Source organism: Mangifera indica, chromosome 1, assembly GCF_011075055.1.
Source record: "Mangifera indica cultivar Alphonso chromosome 1, CATAS_Mindica_2.1, whole genome shotgun sequence".
Classification (NCBI taxonomy): domain Eukaryota; kingdom Viridiplantae; phylum Streptophyta; class Magnoliopsida; order Sapindales; family Anacardiaceae; genus Mangifera; species Mangifera indica.
Genome location: NC_058137.1, coordinates 4,723,875 through 4,739,088, shown reverse-complemented (window position 1 = coordinate 4,739,088; position 15,214 = coordinate 4,723,875). Strand labels below are relative to the sequence as shown.

General features: G+C 30.2%; 2 long non-coding RNA genes across 4 annotated transcripts; one reads left to right on the top strand and one right to left on the bottom strand.

The window, feature by feature from the left end:
* The first annotated feature begins 5,845 nt into the window (after nucleotides 1-5,845).
* Nucleotides 5,846-14,724, top strand: LOC123194804. 3 transcript variants are annotated; one of them, XR_006497335.1, is made up of 5 exons: nucleotides 5,846-6,279; nucleotides 9,941-10,730; nucleotides 10,837-10,906; nucleotides 11,859-11,963; nucleotides 14,592-14,724. It is a non-coding gene; the product is annotated as an uncharacterized LOC123194804 (long non-coding RNA). The 3 variants fall into 3 exon arrangements; XR_006497332.1 differs by lacking the exon at nucleotides 14,592-14,724 and having other exon boundaries at nucleotides 10,659-10,730; nucleotides 11,859-12,222; XR_006497331.1 differs by lacking the exon at nucleotides 14,592-14,724 and having other exon boundaries at nucleotides 11,859-12,222.
* LOC123194815 lies at nucleotides 7,503-8,995 on the bottom strand. Its single transcript, XR_006497337.1, has 2 exons — nucleotides 8,208-8,995; nucleotides 7,503-7,995 (listed from the first exon to the last, which is right to left on the bottom strand). It is a non-coding gene; the product is annotated as an uncharacterized LOC123194815 (long non-coding RNA).
* Nucleotides 14,725-15,214: the final 490 nt, after the last annotated feature.

Here is a 15,214-nt window from a genome sequence, read left to right as displayed (position 1 = left end):
AATAAACTAAAATATAAACTATTTTTATCCCTCTAAACTTTAAAAACTAAAATTTTTTTCGAGCCTAAATTTTAAAAAATAGCAGTTTCACCCTAGGATTTTGTTTTGAAATCTCTAACGATATCTTTAGCTCTATTGCCGACGGCCTCTCCCTCCCAAAGCATCCTCTCCTTCCAATAATTTTTTTCCTCCTATTTGGAGACTCGATCGACGTCAGAGACGCCTTGGGAGACGAAGTTTTGAGAGTAAGCCTAGGGTTTGCTGTTTTGAGAAGGAAAGCAAATACCTTTAGTCACAATAAAGTATTCATTTTTTAATATATAATTTGAAATAAATACGATATATCATCTTATAATTAGGTGATTTTAAATTAATAATAAAATAATACTCACTCACGTAATAATATATTATATATGTATCTATTTATGTACACAAAAGTAACTACACATAACATTGCTGGTACAAACAAGCAAAAAATTGATTAAGATACACATAGTTTCAAATAGCACCAAACTTCTTCTTTGACTATTAACTATCATCCTTTCCAATCCATCAAGTAAACAATCCAATTCACACAACCAAGTAGAAGTAAGCAGCAACAGGTTAATCTTCATTAGTCAATAAGCTTTTCTGATCAATCACCACACAAACAGAGAGTATAGCCAACAAATTCTCTAAACCAAACAAAGAATAAACTTAAATTATAGTCAATAAATTCTTCAATCAATTAGTACACTTACATAGACTAATTCATACAACTCATGTTATAACTTTTTCTGTCAAGTTCAACTTTTGTTTTTTTTCCCGGTAATTAAATGTGTATATTAACAAAGAACAAATGACACCCGAAAGGGTTTGGCACAACTTAACCTCGACCGACCCAAAAGAAAGATCAGCACAAAGATACTGCCAGACAAGTCCAGCACAAAGCCCTACCTACCCAACTCATGTTATGACTTTTTCTGTCAAGTTCAACTTGCTTCTCAGTAAACTAAACTTTGTAAGTGAAAGAGACCTCGTGAAGATTTCAGCTACTTGAAAGTCAGAGCGAACATGATGCACTTTTAGAAATTCTGAAGCCACTTGTTCGCTCACATGATGCACATCGATTTCTATATGAATTGTATGACTATGTAGGATTGGATTACTAGCCAAAAAACCAGCTCCTTGATTATCATACAATACAGTTGCATTATTAACACAAACAATCTGTAATTTAGACAGTAGATGATTCAATCAAACTATTTCAGTTGGAGACTTGGTTGAGTGCTCGATACTCAGATTCAATAGAAAAAAGGCTACTACTTTTTGTTTCTTTGAGCTCCATTGCACCAAGTTTCCCCCAAAAGACACACAATGACTACTTGTTGATCTCCTATCTTCCAAATTTTTATCCTAATCAACATCACTATAAGCTCTAGACTGTGTTTACGTGTTGGTTTAAACAAAATACCAAAATTTATAATACCTTTTACTTAACTTTAAAATTCTTTTGCAAGCTTGCCACTAATTCTTTGATGGAGATTTTAAGAAATGGCTAAGCTTATTAACAAGAAAAAAAAATTCCGGTCTTTCAAGAGTCACGTATTGAAGTACTCTAATAGTACATCTATACAAATTAAATTGGTTCTTCGAAAGGCTCACTATCACCAATAAAAAGTTAAGTGCCAGTAGCCATGGGAGTAGTAAATGAATTACAGTCACTCGTGTATTTTTGCTAGTAAATCGCTTGCATACTTAGATTTGCTTAAATGTAAATTTGCCTCTGTTGTAACAACCTTAAAACTTAGATCTCCTAATTTTTTTTACAGGCAATCAAATATTTAGATCTGAAATGAAATGTTGACACCTTGAGTCTAGTCCAGTGATAAAAATTTCATCTACATAAATAAGAACATACACACTGACCTCTCCATTATTAAAAATGGACAAACAATGATCGAAAATTGAATTTTTGAAGCCTTTTTCCAGCAAAGCACCATTCAGTTTATCAATCCATAAAGAGCCCTGAAAGTTTGTAAACATAATAAAACACAAAACCTTCAGGCTATGTCATGTACACATCTTCTGATTACCCATTCAAAAACGCATTATTAACATCTATTTGTTGAAGTTTTCAGCCTTGTGTAACAAACAAGGCGATCATCACTCTAATTGTCCCATGTTTGATAAATGGGTTGGAGGTCATAGTATAGTCTATTCTGTCCCAAGTGTTTGCTAAAAACCCTTTGACCAGTAATCTATTTTTTAATTATTGGTAAGAACCATCTGCATTAAACTTAGTTTTGAACACTTATTTATGCCATACAAGATGCATGTATGTCTTATAAGGAATTTAATTCCCTGTGTTGTTTTTCTAAAGAGCATGGAGCTCTTCTAGCATTGCTTTAAACCAAGCTAAATTTCTTCAGGCTTCATCTTCGCTTTTCGGTTCAAGGACTGAGGAGCTAACCTTTTCTTTTAAATTGTCAAGTAAAGTTTCAACAACAAATATTTCATAATTGAGTTCCTATTTTGCTTTGGGTTGATTGGAATAATTATCTGATGGGTTTAGAATATGTAGTTGACTTGATTCTGGTGTTCATGGAGAATGTGTTTGTAGGACATAAGGAAGTAGGTGAATTTAGGTCAGAATCCTTTTGATAACAAGGCAAAATAGTTGAAATAGTGTTTGGATTTGTAATTTTGGAGCAAGGTAAAGAAGTTTTCTGTTGTGATTGTCAATTTATTTGGAATGAAATTGATGCTTTGAGTGTATTAGAGAAATATTAACTCACATGTAGTAATGTCATTTTAAGTGTCTATTTTCATACCATAATTGTAATATTGATTATTTTACGAACAACCTATCTTATTTTTGTTGTTCATTAAGGGGAAAACGACTATTTTTCATTTTAATTATATCAAAACGATATATTCTCATATTTAAAATAAATAAAAAAAGTAAATTCCCATATTTTGCCAAATTTTTTTATCAACTTTAACTTTAAAAGGTTATTATAGTAATTTTATGTATCTAATTTTTAATTTTAATTTTAATTATTTTTCTTTATTTTTTATGTGTCTTGGTCCCTTGCCTTCTGTCCTACCAACACCACTAAACTTTCTTATTAGTCACCTCCATTAAATGCAACTTCTCTCATTTTCTTCTTCCCTACCAATTTAAACTCTCTCATTACAAGCACCAAACTGCAACTTTCTTATCCTCCCACTAACACCATCAGACACCACCATGCACACACTACACTAGTGTTGGTGGCAACCTTGGTGGTGTTGGTGACATTGTGAGTGTTGTTGGCTTTGGTAATAACAATGACAACTTGTTAATGGTCGTGTTAGTGATGTTTGAGAGAAGATGGAGGTGAAAGGAAGGAGTAGAGATTGGAGACAAAGGATGAAGCAACTGTTAATGGGTTTAAAGGGCATTTTTGTAATTTTCAATAAGGACATTTTTGTCTTTTTATTATTTTGTTTAAAATATAACAAAATGTGTGAATTAGTTATCATTTTTTATGTAATTCAAATAAAAAATAATCATTCCTCTTTCATCTAATTAAAAAAATAATGATCACTTTAAATTTAGTTTCTACGTTCACAACTGCATTTATAGTTATGGTATATGTTGGCTCTTACTTTCTGGTAGTAGTGTAGCATCAATTGAACATGGTTTCGGGGTTCTTCAATTAAAATTCATTGTATTTCTATGCAATTAAAAGACATTTGATTAATTTTAAATATTTCTTAAAGCGTCACCCCGATATTTTTGCTATAAACCCATGTTTGAGGCTTGGAATGTGGACAGTGTGTTCTTAATCTTGTTGCTCTGTATGATTTCTTAGCCACATAGTTGTAGTAGTGAAGTAATCTTGAATAAGTTTGAGTTGTACTCTGCAAAAAATTTGTATTCTTAGATCTAATGTTGATTTAGTTGTGTTGAGTACAAGATAAATGTCTTTTTGGTGGATTGACAAATCCTTTCCTTCAAGTTTTGTCATAAAATCAATGGATCTTCCACAGTGGTGTATTCAATCTCGAGTTTCATCTAAATTCTGATAAAAAAACTCAAGAGTTTTGTAATAATTAATATTATACGTACTCACTTCGAATATATAGATAAATATATATTTGATATGTATGATCAAATAATTAAGTAATTTTGAATTAATAATAAATTAATATTCAATCATATAATAATATATCATATATATATTTATTTGTGTATTAAAAAAAAAGTATACTTATGAACATTACTCTTTTGGAATTGTCTTTCTTGGAATCTTCATACTTCCATCTAGCCGGGGATTGAGAATTCAAGATTTTTGGACTTGTCTTCCTTGAAAAAAGTGTTATAATTTTCTTTGATGGTGTCTTTTAGGATGCGTTTGGTTATGGGACATTAAAAATTACTCTGGTAATCTATCTTTTATTACTTACATTACTTTATTTGGTTAATAAGTAATAAAAGATTTCGGTAATGTTTATCAATGGTAATATGACAGGTAATATAAGAAGTAATTTGATCACCACCTCTCTTTTAGGTATTAAAAAATTACCAAGGTAATTTTTATTTTATTATAATTATATCATTTTTTATTATTTTTTTAAGGCAAAAATGCTCTTATTTTTAATTAATATAACAAATAATATAAAAAAATATTTTAGAATAATTATACTCAATGGTATTTAAGTAAAATAATATACTATTATTTTTTTATTATATTTAATTAAACACAAAAATTATTTATATTTATCTAGTTTATCAAATATAATATTAATTTATACCTAATAATTTTTAAAGTAATATATTTTTAAGATAATTTTTTAATTTTAATAATTAAATATTTATCAAATCAAACATCTTTTTAAGGTCATAGATCGGAGATGTCTACTTTCGACAAGGAGCCAAACAAAGCCTAAGATAATTTCAAGAGACTTTGCATACGAAAACATACATTGGGCTTCAAACAAAGGAATGTTTTCTAAACCTTCCTTTGAGACTAACGGGCCCATGTCATTTCATAGGACATTTAACGGACTGCGGTGTGGCAAGTTAGGGTGTCTTAGAAAACGTAATAAATAAAGGGTATTTCTTTGAATTTGGCCCTACTAAGAGGTACTCCAATTGGATACCTTGATTTTCCAAAACCTTTTTTCCTAAAATTATAAATATTTCCCAAAATAGAATTTTATTTAAATTTTTTTCTTTCATGTGTTTAAGCGCAAAATTCGATGCTTTGATGTTTTATTTATTTTAAATCCTTAATTAAAAAAAAAACACCTTATTTGTTATTGTGTTTATTTTTAAGTGGACTTCTGGTAAACATAAAATAATTTTCATTAATTTTTTTGTTTTCTAAAATATTAGAATGTCATAAATTGAAATAAAATTAATATCATAAATATTAGAAATGATGACAAAATTAATATTTAGTTAAGTTTGCTGGATATATTGATATAAGGTAAAGATTATATTGTATAAACCACCTAAATTTTATTTAATTTTTTCAATTTTATGTTTTTTAAAATATATTTTTTTAATGAGAAACTCAATACAATTTATCCTATTCTCTAAAATATAAAATTATAAAATAATAAAATTATCAATTTTTAAAATATAAATATATGTTATTATATAATTGAATAATTTTAAATTAATAATAAAATAAAACTAAATTATATAATAATATATTATATATAATCAATTGTATGTTTAAATATACAGACACATAATATTGCTTAAAAAAAATTGACCAAGCAACCGTTTCCAATTTTCTTGATTTTCCCTCCATTTCATTTGTTTTCTTCCAAAATAAAAAGATTTGAAATTCTGTCTGAGTCTGGAAGGCGATTCATGAAATGGCTTCCGTTGAACCTAGGTGATTTTATGTATGTCATTCATGCTACATATCGATGCACCTGTATTCAATCCAATATATTCTGGGAGCTTCAATTTTTTCTTCTTTACTTTATGAAATTTAATTCACTTGCTCTTTCTAGTTCCGTTCTGTCGACAGGAATCATAATCAATTAACATGCTATTACTTATAATGCTAATTAAACCTAATCAAGGTTGAAGGATATTATTTGAAATTCATGATTCACCTCTGTGTTCCATAAAATCGCTTTTCAAGTATACATTATCAGTGGTAGATATATCCCATTTTTCTTCTGTTAACTGATTTGTTTTAGCAGTAGTGATGATAAATTTTACGAGAAGGAGATGCAGATTGAGGGATGATTATATCCGAGGAAAAGTAATGTCGACGATTCTCAATGCAGGTAACACTTTGGGAAATTTTGAAATTAGGATATTTTAAATTTAGCGCATTGCTTAACCTTTGATGAAATTTCATGCATTTTTTTTCAAATTCTTATGTTCACCTCTTAAGAACTTGATAAAATGTGGATTGTTTGTAGATTCTTTTCTTATTCATGATCTTTAATTATAATGATAATGAATCAAACGCTGAGGAACTGTCCTCTTTTTATCTTTAATTACCCACTGTATGAATTAGAAATAAATTTTTGTTTCAAGTCACTGGATGAACAATAGATTTTAATTTATGTATGTGTTATAAAAAATTATAAATAAACACTGTAATCCATTCGAATCACTTAAAATCTTTTGCATTAGTATAGTTTGATTGAAATCCTGCAGTCAGCTCACCCTTCTCTGGATCTGCCAAAGAGATATTATTCATGATTGCTGGTCGTCCTTTCAGCTTTTTTTTATTGATTTGCTGAGTTGGTGTTTGATGAATGACCTCAAAGGGCAGTGAAGTTTGAGGCTTAAGGCCACGGGGTCTCTGAATTTTTATGGTCAAACCAGCTTATGCTATCAGATTGTGTCATGTCTATGAATTGATTTTGTGAGTTACTTTTTTCAAACTTAATGAACCCTCATTGACTTTCTCGGTTGAATCTGATGGCGTTGTCTTTGATTAGATACTCCTATCACACTCGTCACACACAGAATCTGAATGACAAGCCCATTTTCTATTTCTCTTATATCTATTATCTGTTAGAAATTTTCGGTCTGGCAAAAAAGCCCTTGGCGTGTTCTAGCTCCTTAGCACCAAGTACGGAAATGTGCTCCGTTGCAATTCAATTTTACTTAGTGTTATCAGCACCATAGTCTGCCCATGCTTGTTTCCCTTCCTTTTATTACCTCTAAAAGGACCTTAGTTTCTGTTCCTTGGGCGAAATCTACAATTCGTAGGCATAACATCTAAAGTTTTGAGCTTATATATGAATAGATGGTATAATAATCATATAGATTAATTTCTATATTGTAGTATACACAGATTTATGTTTGTCAGTTTGACCAATGTAGCTTTGGCTACTCTGCATTTTGTTGTATTTTATAGAGATGCATTCTTTCCTCTAACATCTTGTGAGGGTTATCAAATAAACTGAAAAGTCCAAGTTAACTAGATTATTAAAGGTGCTGTTTGTTCTAATCTACATTGAGAGAGAGAGGGAGAGAGGACATGAGACGACAGTGATAATAATAATATCATATTTATCTCTAGCAGATAGCCTGATACATCTTTGTAGTTCAGAAATCCATTTCTTAAAGCCCCAGAAAAGATATATATTGAAGCTGAAGATATAAGCAAAAGTAACCCTGTCCTATGTAACTGAAACTAGAACTGTACTACTGTTTGACTATGGTTTTACACAAAAAGAAAGCTGGGGGATTCTTCAGTGGGGTCATAAGTGGGGTCATGATATATATTTATAGAATCAGGGTTTGCTAGAATTGGCAGGATTTGTGTTGGAGCTTGAGCAGAGGTTGAGGTCAGGAATATTATTTGGAGCATTTCCTTTAGATGAATCTCCCTTCCCCACTTTCTGTTTCAATTCAGATAGTAGTGCTTGATTCTCCTGGTTGAGAAGCTGAGCTTTCTTCCTTAACCTCTCATTCTCCTTCATGATATAGCAGTTTTGTAGGTACAGCTTTGAGTTCAGTCTTTCCATAACTATGAAACTTTTCTGCAAACGAAACACCAGTGTAACAATCAGTATTTTTGAGCTAACATTCTACATTGTCACAAAAATTATTCTACTACACAATCAGACTATAAGAATTTGTTATTCAAATCCGTATTCTAGTAAATAAACTATAATTTCCAATAGAAAACAAAAATAGCAAACTGTGAAAGAAAAAAATCTACTCACTGCAAAACACCTGAAAGAAATATTACCTAAAGAGTGCAAAAAATGGAGAGATGAGGCAACTGAATCAAACATCTAAATGTTCAAAATGAAAAATTCTATAAAATGTAAAATATGCTCTATAGAGATAATTTAACAGGAGAGGAGGAAACTCATGGCTGCAGGGGAGAGCAAGGGAAGTGAACATTTATGGATCACCGTAGCTATAAATAGAACAACATAATTGTAAGTTTTGAAATAAAAGCGAGATATGGAGTTGGACTAACAGTTGTCAAAATCTGTACCGTTGAAAAAAATGGAGTCTTTCGGCTGCCTGCCCATTGATGAAAGATAAGTATAAACATCATAGGAAGACTAATAACAGCCTAATGTTGTGCCTGTGTCTGCATTTTCTTAAGTGTGCTATATATCTACAAGTAGATGTAATTCTTGCCTTGTATGTTTGTGTAAAGAATAGAATGCACCATGGTGTTTTCTAATTATAAAAAAGAAAGTGCCGAAAGTTGTTAAAAAACAGAAGAAAGAAAAAGAAAATAACAACTTGAGAGCCAGAGAAAGACAAAGAAGCTATGGAAAAGAAAAGAAAATACATAAAAAATGTCGTAGAATCCAAGGGAGGAAACACTACAAAAGCAAACATTCCCTCCTCAAAATGAGGTAAACAAGACAAATTAAAGCAATCCCATCTCCCAACATAGTGAAATGAACTTGTCTCGAGTTGTTTGTTGTAGTAGACTTTGAAACCATATCTAACCTTCCAAACGAAAGAAGAAAGCAATAGGAAAACAGAAGGAAAAGAGAGAGACAGAGAGACTCTATCCTTTCAAAAAAGATCACCTTTTTGAAGTTGAAGGTGGCCGAGGAAGCTAAGCTAATCTAACACTTAGTTTTGTCTGCAGTAGATAAAAATATGAGAAAGAGTAATATGTGAAGTGAAAAAACAGAGAAGTTAATATATAGAGGAAAAGATTGAGGGTGAGTGAGGCTATGGTGTGTGGGGGGTTACATACATGCATCTCTCCTCTGTCACAACAATCATGCATTTGTAAGCATGGAAGGCGGCCGGTTAGGGGCGAGGATTTAATGTTTTGGTTTGTATGATGATGGGTATGGCGTCATGTGAATGATGATGGGTCAGGGGTATTTTAGTCTCTTAACGTTTGAATAATGGGTGTAGTAAGAAGGCTAAGAGATTTTACATTTTTTTTTTTTTTTTGGCTTAGGCTTCTAAAATGATGGTGAGCTATGCCGTCCCAAGATTCGCAATGATGGTTTGGAGGTTCTTATTTCTAACCATCATCACAACATACTCCTCTCATAATAAATTCTCTTTTGTTTTGTTTTACTGCTTCTTGTTTAGCCTCTTTTTTTCTTGCCTTCGTTTTTATTGCCTGGTTTTGCATCATTCTTTGCTGTAATGCAATGTTAAAACTTTAAACGGCGGTTTTTGCATAGAGAGACTAAAAACCGGGTGGGCTTTTAGGTGTTCACATGAATTGCTCATTTCAATTTTATCCCTATACTTTTGGTAATTTTTTCTAGAAATTGGTACGGAATGAAGGAAATGACCAAAAAGTCCCTACAGATCTGCACAATTGATGATGTTTTGTTTGCGTTATTACAATCATCATAAGGAAACTTTTTGGCTAAATTTATGGTGAGCTTGAAATAATAATGGGTTGGAAGAGAGTTGGGCCAGCCAGCCTCAGCTACCCCCCTCATGGGTTATGAGTACCTTAACGTGAAACATCATGGTTGACAGGTGGTGTTTTGGATGACTCTACGGGCAAAATAGTCAACTTATTTCTCTTCCCCTCGTGGAGCTCGTTTATTTAGCCGTCCATTTAATTATTCTTACTTCTGTGTAATTATTATTTATTATTGCGGTTTCCATTCCATGGGCTGCCTCTCTCTCAAATTACATTGTTGCCATCGACCGTCGCTTCCTTCTCTTAAAAAGCGTTCTTTACATATTATCTATTATTGTGAATGCCATTTCCCACCAAAGGTTTGATCAAAAGACTTTGCCATCCTGATAGCATAAATAATATTTTTTTCATTCAAAATTAAATTCTCTTAAGTAAAAAAATCTTAACGTTTTATTTTTTAAAATCATCCTATAACCTTAAAATTACAAAAATTATAAAGAAAATTCTTATTTTTCTTTTTTTTCACTCTCACATCTTCTTCCTCTTTTCTTTTCTGATCTATCAACCCCTACCACCTCCGGCAGCACATCCTACACCACCAACCCTGCAGCCCAGCTCTTGTGAATGCATCATCATAGAGACAACCACCGTTTTGATTGTAGAAAAACTTATCAGATCCCCACCCAACTCTCATTTCACTGCAGCAAATGCAAAACCCAAATTAAAAATTTTATTGCTAACCTCATTAGTCATTTCTAAACCCCAAAAAAAAAAAAATCTGTTTCTCTTTTCTCTAAAATCTATAATTGAGTCCCATTCGTCCTCTCTCAGAAAAAAAAAAAAAAAGGTAAGGAGTTAAAGGAACAACCACATGCAATCATCATCAACTCAGCCCAGCACCAGGTTCATCTAATTATTTGACAATTTGATGCATATTTGTATCAGTTTCAATCTCCAACTGGAGTTATCTTGATTCACTCGCATTGTTGGATCATAACTGCTTTTGCAGGAAGAGAAAGACCTGGACTTCGCATCTGACGAAAGTGAACCACCATTACCCCCTCATATTGACTTCGCGGGTAAGTTTATTTTGTTTTGAAGTTTTCATTGAGATTTTGCACGAGAAACCAATTCATTGATATGAACTAAAAAACAACTAAGGTGTTGTATATGTTGGGAGATCGGGCCAGTAGTGAAGGAATTAGATGGGTTTATTGGCAAGATTTTAAACTTTTTTGGATTTAAATGTTATATTTAAAATGTTTGAGACTCATTTGAAAAAAAAAATCCTTTAATTTTTTAAAAATTATATATAATAAAAAAATCATTTTGTCTTTCTTTTTTTTTCCAAGAGAGTTTGACTTATATTTACGTCATGAAGAGCGAAAAATTTTGGGTCAGGAAAAATGTAATTTCCTCAGTCTGCTACAACTATTTTTGGTCAATACGTTGACCAATCAGAAATTTCCCTTTTATTGTCCGTATGATGTTATAAAAATATATTCTTAATATATAATTTAGGTTTATAAATAATAAATTATGGTATAATTAAATATTATATTATTTTTAACTTAAAATTATTTAATTATATGTATATATAAATTATATAAAAAAATATTAATGTATAATTTCATTGTTCCTCATCTATTATGCAAAATTATATTCTTTAATTTGTCTTTTATATATTTGAATTTTAAGTATTAGATATAAATTAGTTTTTAGTAATATAATATATTATAGATATCTAAAATCTTCATTGAGTTATTCAGCCATTCAATGTAGTTTTTCCCGTTGGTTAACCGTCCTTAATTTGTTTCTCTCTCTACAATATAAATTACAATGTTGGCAAATCTAATAAGTGAGAAAATGGAGTTGAATCTTGTAAGTTATTGAATAGGGGAAATCTAAGACGAAAGAAATGAGTGTGATAGGAGGCAAACGGGAGGTTAGGGTTATAGATGTAGTCAGAAAAACCAATGATGGCAAAACCCCAATATTAATGGGTCTTAAATACACATTTCCTTTTTGCAGAAGTGTTTGAATCATCCTTAATGAAAAAGAGATTTGCTTTCATGATTTAAGAGGGTTAAATGTGTATGGCAGTACTCAAGAGATTTGCATGGCCACACAGCACAGGTACATAGCCATTCATCACTAGATTCACTACTCTTTCATCATCATCATCATCATCATTTTTTTAATTTAATTTTTACCCAATAAAAAAAAAAAAAGAGTTGATTGCTTCACCGGGTTATGTAGATAAGTAGTTGACCCATGAATTATGATTGGACAGCATTGATGCTAGACACGTGATGTTCTTGAAAATTTACTTGTGTCGTATGATTGGTGAAATATTTTATGATATTGAAGATGACCCAACCCACTGTTAAAACCATGATACATGAAAATGACCTCATTAACTTTGTGAGCTCATTTTTAATCATGTCACATAATACCAATCCCTGCATGGGTAATGATGATTTTTTTTTTTTACATTATCATGCTTTCCATTTCAAATGCATTGAACCCTACACGTGACCTTACTTCCATCCCCCTGTTATTATAATTCATCACTTCTCATTCTAGGCTTACCCCCAAGCCCATCAGGACCACTCTTCTCATCTTCCTCGTTCCTGTTTACATGAAATATTAACATAGTTTAGGACAATGATTACGGAAAATCAATTTTTAAATATGATATTTTATCTCTTTAAAAAAATAATTTGACTCAAGTAAAAGTTGCCCTTTACAAAAAAAAAATATTACCCTCTGAAATGATTCAAAAATATAAAATCTCCCCTTCCTTAAATTTTAGATCTTAAAAAAAAATAATAACCTGAATTTTTTTTTTTTATATTATCATTCTCAGGTATGTCGTTTTAACATTAAAAGAAAAAAAAACTATTTATTAATTCAATTTCACTTTCCTTATTTTTTTATCAATTTAGGGATATCGTCCTTTGTAAAGGCTAGGCAACCCCACAAAATCAATTCAATTATGAAAATATCAAGACTTCCCTTGTTTATTTGACACCCAAGTACAAATGGTTTGTGGCGTGGGCTATCCACAAGCATTACTTGCACCTCCTTAATATAGCGGTGAATTAATTGTCCGTTAACTTCCAAATTTTAAATCTCCATACCATTTTCTCATAACTAGCGCTAGACTCGAGCCGAGCCAGCTCGAGCTTGAGCTCGGCTCGGTTTGATCGAGCTCGAGCTGGCTCGGATTGGTTCGATAGATTTTTTTTTTTTAAATTTTTTATACAAAACGACGTCGTTTTGATCCATATATATTAAAAACGATGTCGTTTTGATATGAAAAACGAGCCGAACTCGAGCCGTCCATAAATAAACCGAATCGAGCCCGAGCTGGCTGCCAGCCGAGCTCGGCTCAGCTCGAATCCAACCCTACTCATAACTGCACTCCTCTTCGCATGTTCCTTTGATTATCTTCTGCTTAGCAATAATTATATACTACTATCCGAGGTATAGTTTAAATGACAAAAAAAGAGATTTTATATATATAAAATTATATAGATTTAAGTTTTTTTTGACGATATATCAAAAATAAACTTTTAACTTATCTAATTTAATAGTTATAAAATTGATCATTAAATTTAAAGTTTGTTCAATTTTAAAAGTGGTAATAGCTCAGATAGAGTTCTTCATTATAAAAAAAAGAATTATATATTACTTATTTATATAAACTATAAATTTATTAGTTTATATCAAGAGTAAACTCTCAAGTATATCAATATCTAAAGCTTTATCTCATATGTAATATCTCGCTCTTACATCTGGATATTAAAATGAATATGAACTTTAGATCATGTTAAGCTCTAATATTGTCATGATTATGTATTATTAGAGGGTGTTTGATTTTGGTAATTTTTATTATCAAAGATGAAAAATTATTTGAAATATTAGTAGATATAAAATATTATTATATTTGATAAAAATTAGTAAGTATAAATAATTATTATATTTTGTTAGGTATAATAAAATATTTAAGATGTTATTTTACTTAAATATTTTTGGGTATAATTATTTTTAAATATTTTTTATATTAATTAAAAATAACTGTATTTTTATTCTAAAAAATTAATAAATAAATATAAATATATAACAAAATAAATATTATCTTGTTAATATTTTAATACTTAATATAAAATTGATAATACAAATATTTTTTATATTATTTATTATATTATTAAATTTTTATATTATTTATAAATTAATATAAATAATAAAAAATAGGTTAAAAGAGATATATTGTTCTATTGTCGGTGAAAGTATTGTTATGATTTTTATGAGTGTTTAAAAGATGTACAATAAAACTATGTGTACCCATTTTTAGTACATAATTTATATACACAGATGAGGTGTTATCAGGTGATTAAATATTTCTTTATTATATGATAACACATATTTTAAAATCACCTAATCACATGATGACACATTACTGTGTATATGAATTGTGTACCAAAAATAGATACACATAGCATTGCTCAAAGATGTAATATGTGTCATTCTAAGTTGGTTATTTTCGTAAGTTTTTACTCAACCAGGGGTGATTTAAAAGATTTTAAGTGGCTAGGGGTTTTTAAACTTTTCATGGGCACATATTTATATGTGGTTGTTATTTTCTCAATCAACACAGAATTTTCAATATTTCACATTAACTTGGAAAATCAATTAACTATTTACAATATTTAAAATAAAATTTTCTTATATATTAGCCGTTAATTATTATCATTGCAGTTTTGATCATGAGCAAAATGATAAGAGTGATTGCAGTTTTGATCAAAACGGCACAGGTGATCGCCTAATTAGGGTTGTAGGACTCCTTTAGCTATTAAAGATTGATTGCTAATACAATGGCATACGTCTTTGCATCATCTAATTGATGCATAAACAGTTGAATGATGGATACATTCGTATAATGATGCATATATTTATATGATGATACATAAATTTGTATGATATTATACAAATTTATATGACATTATTTAACTATTTTGATTAGATTTTAAATGATTTTCACATTGGAAAACAATTGAGGAGAGAAGCGTACATTGCACATATTTATAAGTCTTTTGGCCTAATAAAAAATTGATCTATAAACTAGTAGGTCAACCAATATAATCTCTTCTACAAACGTGTGGAATAAGGTCTCTACAACAAAATCACTAAACACTAATTTCAAGGATTAAAAAAATTAATAAAATATTAAAACTTTTAAAGTGAAAATCTTGAGTTTGAACATTTATCATGTTTATGAAATCTTGATTTATCTGATATAATTACATGGATTTGGTTATTGTGTTTCGAATTTACCCATCTAACAAATCATGACGATACTCTGTTATAAAAAAAAATAAAAA